Below are 8,138 nucleotides of genomic sequence, written 5' to 3'. Positions count from 1 at the left end.
ACAACCTTCTAGGAAAAAAAAAAAAGAAAGAAACAAGAGAAAGAGAAACTCAAGTAAGATGGTAGGTGTTGCCAGAGGCATCAGAGGGCAGACACACAAAACATAATCACAGAAAACTAGTCAATCTAATCACATGGACCAAAGCCTTGTCTAACTCAATAAAACTAAGCCATGCCATGTGGGGCCACCCAAGAAGGGCGGGTCATGGTGGAGAGGTCTGACAGAATGTGGTCCACTGGAGATCAGATCAGATCAGAGAAGTCGCTCAGTTGTGTCCAACTCTTTGCGACCCCATGAATTGCAGCACGCCAGGCCTCCCTGTCCCTCACCAACTCCCAGAGTTCACCCAGACTCACGTCCATTGAGTCAGTGATGCCATCCAGCCATCTCATCCTCTGTCATCCCCTTCTCTTCTTGCCCCCAATCCCTCCCAGCATCAGAGTCTTTTCCAATGAGTCAACTCTTCGCATGAGGTGGCCAAAGTATTGGAGTTTCAGCTTTAGCATCATTCTTTCCAAAGAAATCCCAGGGCTGATGTCCTTCAGAATGGACTGGTTAGATCTCCATGCAGTCCAAGGGACTCTCAAGAGTCTTCAACATCACAGTTCAAAAGCATCAATTCTTCGGCGCTCAGCTTTCTTCACCATCCAACTCTCACATCCATACATGACTACTGGAAAAACTATAGCCTTGACTAGACGAACCTTTGTTGGCAAAGTAATGTCTCTGATTTTGAATATGCTAACTAGGTTGGTCATAACTTTCTTCCCAAGGAGTAGCATCTTAATTTCATGGCTGCAGTCACCATCTACAGTGATTTTGGAGCCCAGAAAAATAAAGTCTAACACTGTTTCCCCATCTATTTCCCATGAAGTGATGGGACTGGATGCCATGATCTTCGTTTTCTGAATGTTGAGCTTTAAGCCAACTTTTTCATTCTCCACTTTCACTTTCATCAAGAGGATTTTGAGTTCCTCTTCACTTTCTGCCATAAGGGTGGTGTCATCTGCATATCTGAGGTTACTGATATTTCTCTTGGCAATCTTGATTCCAGCTTGTGTTTATCCAGTCCAGCGTTTCTCATGATGTACTCTGCATAGAAGTTAAATAAACAGGGTAACAATATACAGCCTTGACAAACTCCTTTTGCTATTTGGAACCAGTCTGTTGTTCCATGTTCAGTTCTAACTGTTGCTTCCTGACCTGCATACAGATTTCTCAAGAGGCAGATCAGGTGGTCTGGTATTCCCATCTCTTTCAGAATTTTCAACGGTTTATTGTGATCCACACAGTCAAAGGCTTTGGCATAGACAATAAAGCAGAAATAGATGTTTTTCTGGAACTCTCTTGTTTTTTCCATGATCCAGCAGATGTTGGCAATTTGATCTCTGGTTCCTCTGCCTTTTCTAAAACCAGCTTGAACATCAGGAAGTTCACGGTTCACATATTGCTGAAGCCCGGCTTGGAGAATTTTGAGCATTATTTTACTCGCGTGTGAGATCAGTGCAATTGTGCTGTAGGTAGTTTGAGCATTCTGTGGCATTACTTTCTTTGGGATTGGAATGAAAACTGACCTTTTCCAGTCCTGTGGCCACTGCTGAGCATTCCAAATTTGCTGGCATATTGAGTGCAGAACTTTCACAGCATCATCTTTCAGGATCTGAAATAGTTCAACTGGAATTCTATCACCTCCATTAGCTTTGTTCATAGTGATGCTTTCTAAGGCCCACTGGACTTCATATTCCAGGATGTCTGGCTCTAGGTCAGTGATCACACCATCGTAATTATCTGGGTCATGAAGATCCTTTTTGTACAGTTCTTCTGTGTATTCTTGCCATCTCTTCTTGATATCTGCTGCTTCTGTTAGGTCCATGCCATTTCTGTCCTTTATTGAGTCCATCTTTGCATGAAATGTTCCTTTGGTATCTCTGATTTTCTTGAAGAGATCCCTAATCTTTCCCATTCTGTTTTTCTCCTCTATTTCTTTGCATTGATCGCTGAAGAAGGCTTTCTTATCTCTCATTGCTATTCTTTGGAACTCTGCATTCAGATGTTTATATCTTTCCTTTTCTCCTTTGCTTTTCACTTCTCTTCTTTTCACAGCTATTTGGAAGGCCTCCCCAGACAGCCATTTTGCTTTTTTGCATTTATTTTCCATGGGGATGGTCTTGATCCCTGTCTCCTGTACAATGTCATGAACCTCATTCCATAGTTCATCAGGCATTCTATCTATCAGATCTAGGCCCTTAAATCTATTTCTCACTACCACTGTATAATCATAAGGCATTTGATTTAGGTCATACCTGAATGGTGTAGTGGTTTTCCCTACTTTCTTAAATTTACGTCTGAATTTGACAATAAGGGGTTCATGATCTGAGCCACAGTCAGCTCCTGGTCTTGTTTTTGCTGACTTGGCTGCAAAAATATAATCAACCTGATTTTGATTTGACCATCTGTTGATGTCCATCTCTAGAGTCTTCTCTTGTGTTGTTGGAAGATGGTGTTTGTTATGACCAGTGCATTCTCTTGGCAAAACTCTATGAGTCTTTGCCCTGCTTCATTTTGTATTCCAAGGCCAAATTTGCCTGATACTCCAGGTGTTTCTTGACTTCCTACTTTTGCATTCCAGTCCCCTATAATGAAAAGGACATCTTTTTGGGGTGTTAGTTCTAAAAGGTCTTGTAGGTCTTCATAGAACCTTTCAACTTCAGCTTCTTCAGCGTTACTGGTTGGGCATAGACTTGGATTACTGTGATATTGAATGGTTTGCCTTGGAAACAAACAGAGATCATTCTGTCATTTTTGAGATTGCATCCAAGTACTGCATTTTGGACTCTTTTGTTGATCATTATGGCTACTCCATTTCTTCTGAGGGATTCCTGCCCTCAGTAGTAGATATAATGTTCATCTGAGTTAAATTCACCCATTCCAGTCCATTTCAGTTGGCTGATTCCTAGAATGTCGACGTTCACTCTTGCCATCACTTGTTTGACCACTTCCAATTTGCCTTGATTGGAAGTGGTCCACTGGAGAAGGGAATGGCAAACCACTTCAGTATTCTTGTCTTGAGAACCCCATAAACAGTATGAAAAGGCAAAATTATAGGGTACTGAAAGAGCAACTCCCCAGGTCGGTAGGTGCACAAGTTGCTCCTGGAGATCAGTGGAGAAATAATTCCAGAAAGAATGAAGGGATGGAGCCAAAGCAAAAACAATCCCCAGTTGTGGATGTGACTGGTGATAGAATCAAGGTCCGATGCTGTAAAGAACAATATTGCATAGGAACCTGGAATGTCAGGTCCATGAATCAAGGCAATTTGGAAGTGGTCAAACAGGAGATGGCAAGAGTGAACGTCAACATTCTAGGAATCAGAGAACTAAAATGGACTGGAATGGGTGACTTTAACTCAGATGACCGTTATATCTACTACTGTGGGCAGGAATCCCTTAGAAGAAATGGAGTAGCCTTCATGGTTAACAAAAGAGTCTGAAATGTAGTATTTGGATGCAACCTCAAAAACGACAGAATGGTCTCTGTTTGTTTACAAGGCAAACCATTCAATATCACAGTAATCCAAGTCTATGCCCAACCAGTAATGCTAAAGAAGCTGAAGTTGAATGGTTGGTTCTCTGAAGACCTACAAGACCTTTTAGAACTAACACCCAGAAAAGATATGCTTTTCATTACAGGAGACTGGAATGCAAAAGTAGGAAGTCAAGAAACACCTGGGGTAACAGGCAAATTTGGCCTTGGAATAGGGAATGAAGCAGGGCAGAGGCTAATAGAGTTTTGCCAAGAGAATGCACTGGTCATAGAAAACACCCTCTTCCAACAACACAAGAGAAGACTCTACACATGGAGATCACCAGATGGTCAACACTGAAATCAGATTGATTATATTCTTTACAGCCAAAGATGGAGAGGGTCTATACAGTCAGCAAAAACAAGACCGGGAGCTGAATGTGGCTCAAATCACAAACTCCTTATTGCCAAATTCAGACTTAAACTGAAGAAAGTGGGGAAAATCACTACACCATTCAGGTATGACCTAAATCAAATCCCTTATGATCATACAGTGGAAGTGAGAAATAGATTTAAGGGACTAGATATGATAGACAGAGTGCCTGATGAACTATGGATGGAGGATCGTGACATTGTACAGGAGACAGGGATCAAAACCATCCCCATGGAAAAGAAATGCAAAAAAGCAAAATGGCTGTCTGGGGAGGCCTTCCAAATAGCTGTGAAAAGAAGTGAAAAGCAAAGGAGAAAAGGAAAGATATAAGCATCTGAATGCAGAGTTCCAAAGAATAGAAAGGAGAGAAAAGAAAGCCTTCCTCAGTGATCAAGGCAAAGAAATAGAGGAAAACAACATAATGGGAAAGATTAGAGATCTCTTCAAGAAAATTAGAGATACCAAGGGAACATTTCATGCAAAGATGGGCTCAATAAAGGACAGAAATGGTATGGACCTAACAGAAGCAGAAGATATTAAGAAGAGGTGGCAAGAATACACAGAAGAACTGTACAAAAAAGATGTTCAAAACAAAGATAATTATGATGGTGTGATCACTGACCTAGAGCCAGACATCCTGGAATGTGAAGTCAAGTGGGCCTTAGAAAGCATCACTATGAACAAAGCTGGTGGAGGTGATGGAATTCCAATTGAGCTAGATCCTTTCAGATCCTGAAAGATGATGCTGTGAAAGTGCTGCACTCAATATGCCAGCAAATTTGGAATGCTCAGCAGTGGCCACAGGAATGCAAAAGGTCAGTTTTCATTCTAATCCCAAAGAAAGGCAATGCCAAAGAATGCTCAAACTACCGCACAATTGCACTGATCTCACACGCGAGTAAAATAATGCTCAAAATTCTCCAAGCTGGGCTTCAGCAATATGTGAACCGTGAACTTCCAGATATTCAAGCTGGTTTTAAAAAAGGCAGAGGAACCAGAGATCAAATTGCCAACATCTTCTGGATCATCAAAAAAGCAAGAGAGTTCCAGAAAATCATCTACTTCTGCTTTATTGTCTATGCCAAAGCCTTTGACTGTGTGGATCACAAGAAACTGTGGGAAATTCTGAAAGAAATGGGAATACCAGACCACCTGATCTGCCTCTTAAGAAACCTGTATGCAGGTCAGAAATCAACAGTTAGAACTGGACATGGAACAACAGACTGGTTCCAAATAGGAAAAGGAGTACGTCAAGCCTGGCATGTGTTCATGGGGTCACAAAGTGTTGGACACTAATTAGTGGCTGAACAACAACAATATCTTTTAACTGTAAAAAATAAGGCATGTTTAATAGTTGAACTCTAGGAAAAATGCAAATAACACAGAGAACTATGGGAAAATTTATATTATGTGAAGTGTGTAGAATATATCTAGGTATGAGAGACAGTCATCTATAGACCTTACAGTAAACACATTTAAATTTCAGAGCTTAATATTATTGTAAAAGTGTCTAAATAAACAATATTGATAATGGGATAGATATTAATTTGACTTATAAAATGTATGGCTTGCAGTATAAGGTGTCCCACCACTGTATTTGTATTAGGCCTATTATTCAAGTGCTATTATAAGAAACTCCATGAAGTCCTACTGGACTTAGAAGTATATGCATGTCATATTTGGTAAGAAAAACATTCTTTAAGTGAAAAGTAGGTTTGTTTACTACTGGCAGAGAATAAACTCTTGACTAAACTAAACTAAACACTGGGTAAAATTACTATACAACTTAAGTTGTACATTATAAAATGTTTATTATCTGATATATTGAATAAAACAACTGAATTCCATAGCAACACACTCATAGAACAGAGAATCAACCCTAGTCTAGACAAGCCTAAAATACTGGGGCCTTGTTGAGCATTGGCCCAATTTACTTGCAAGTTAGACTTTCACTTGCAAGGTGAAAAAAAAATCACAGTGACATTAGATTAGAAATAAAGTGCACAATAAATGTAATGCACTTAGTCATCCCCAAATTATCCTCCATTAAATCAATCCCTAGTGCCAAAAAAAGGTTGGGATCTCTGCACTGGAGACTCTATCATCAGCCTAGTGTCACCCCAATAAAGGTGAGTTACTGTCCCTATTCCCAGTTCCAGAAAGTAACCTGATGTTTGTCACAAGAGAAAAAGGAGGCCATAAGAATAGATATAGCTCCAAAATTATCCGCAAAACCCCTGACTTTATTTGAAACAGAATGTGAGGAAATTAAGGTTAAAGAGCACTCTTAAAAATGGTAAAGATGTGAACTGTAAGCAGTTGGTAACTCTACTTACAATTTACAAAGTGAAGCTGGGGTCTGAGCCTTCTGTAAAACTTTAGAGGGGAGACCTTAGGTTTCAACACCATATGTTGGTAAAATGTTGATGCTCCACCCACCTTACCCAGAGCTGCCAGAAAGGCACTGGAAACTGTCAGTCTCAGAAAAGTTAAGAAAGACTAGTGAACCACTCAGATAGAAACACAACCTTCTCTACCAAAAACATGACTGGGAAGGTCATTAAAACAAAAAGCTCAGTGACTACCACAGTTAACACTTATCCAGAAATAGAAAAATCCCTCCCCTTCAATCCACTAGGTTTTCAGTTTCGTCCTGCCTGAAGAGCGCCAGATAGCACACTTTTCCTTGAATGGAGTGCTGCTGATGATCCTCTGTGATGAGAGGGGACTTGAAAAGTTGTTACACTTGCACCCACTTCACCTCTGAAAATGTGTCCTCCACCATGCGAGTCTAATCTGTTGCAGCCCCCCAAGTTTTCTATTGACCCTGGATGTTGAATTGCCACCTGCTTGCTATGACTTAGGTATTAAAGTTCCATAGCACTTCATAGTTTGTATTAATCATGCATATTAACAAAGCAACTCATTGTTTAACAGACACTTCCAAAAAAATAAAAATAAAGAAAGTTTACAATTTACAAATTGTAGGTCAACAATTTTACTAGAGAGAATCAGAGAAATGCACAGCCAAGAAAATCCCCCCACCTCCAACCCCGAGTTCAGAGCAAATCACAGAGAGGAATCATAGAACTTCTAAAAAAAAAACTCTGAATGTAATTTGAGCAGACGTTTCAGCAAATTGTCCCCAGGCAGGGTTTGTTGAAACAATAGTGAATTCAGCCAGCAATTACTGGAGCCTAGTAATTTGGTATGATATGACAAAGACAGATTAATACAGAGATCAGACAAGGAAACAGTCTGAGAGTGTCCTGCTAAAACCAATGTCATTCAAGAATGATTGTGGAAATGTTAAAGGCCATACCTTCTGTGCAGTAGCATTAGACTTCAACTTGTGTGAGTGGACTATCAGTTCAGTTCAGTCGTCCAGTCATGTCTGCCTCTTTGTAACCCCATGGACTGAAGCAAACCAGGCTTCCCTGTCCATCACCAACTCTCGGAGCTTGCTCAAACTCATGTCCTTCGAGTCAGTGATGCCATCCAACCACCTTATCCTCTGTTGTCCCCTTCTCCTCCTGCCTTCAATCTTTCCTAGCATCAGGGTGGACTATATCTCACTCTAATAGTCCAATAAAGTCATAAATGAATAAAAACTACAAGAAGCTCTGTTAAACAGTATGTGGATTTGCTATGTTATGTAAATTATCTTACTTTTAAAAACAATAAAAACATACATACAAAGGAAAAAAACATGACTTACATTAGGGGAGGGGTAAACAGAAAATATTTTGGGCTCCAACTGTTTTACTGAACAAGCAGAGTTTCAAAGCAGCTGTTTTAAATATCTTCAAAGAACTAAGAGAAGCTATGCTTTAAAAACATCAAAGGAAAGATAATAACAATGTCCTACCAAAGAAAGAATAGCAATAAAGACAGATTTTTGTTTTTAAAAAGCTGAATTTCTAGAGTTGAAAAGTACAGTAACCAAAAACTAATTCACTGAAAATAGATTCATAATGATTGTAAAATACTAAGAATGATACAATAGAAAATAAAGACAAAAGAACAGAGTCTAAGATAAAAATGTTATATCACTAACAACATCACTATATATGCAATAGGATTAACAGAATAAAATAAATATATTGAAGAAATAAGAAATGAATATTCCAAAATTTAATGGAAAACATTAACCTACCAATAAAATGCAAATAGTACAAATACA

At 39.4% G+C, this 8,138-nt stretch overlaps 1 pseudogene; it reads left to right on the top strand.

Moving 5' to 3' along the window:
- The first annotated feature begins 5,970 nt into the window (after positions 1 to 5,970).
- LOC112579846 lies at positions 5,971 to 6,836 on the top strand (annotated as a pseudogene).
- The last annotated feature ends 1,302 nt before the right edge of the window (positions 6,837 to 8,138 follow it).

Source organism: Bubalus bubalis, chromosome 17 (genome assembly GCF_019923935.1).
Source record: "Bubalus bubalis isolate 160015118507 breed Murrah chromosome 17, NDDB_SH_1, whole genome shotgun sequence".
NCBI lineage: Eukaryota > Metazoa > Chordata > Mammalia > Artiodactyla > Bovidae > Bubalus > Bubalus bubalis.
The sequence above is the reverse complement of the archived record's forward strand: the minus strand, read 5'-3'. Positions and strand labels throughout refer to the sequence as shown.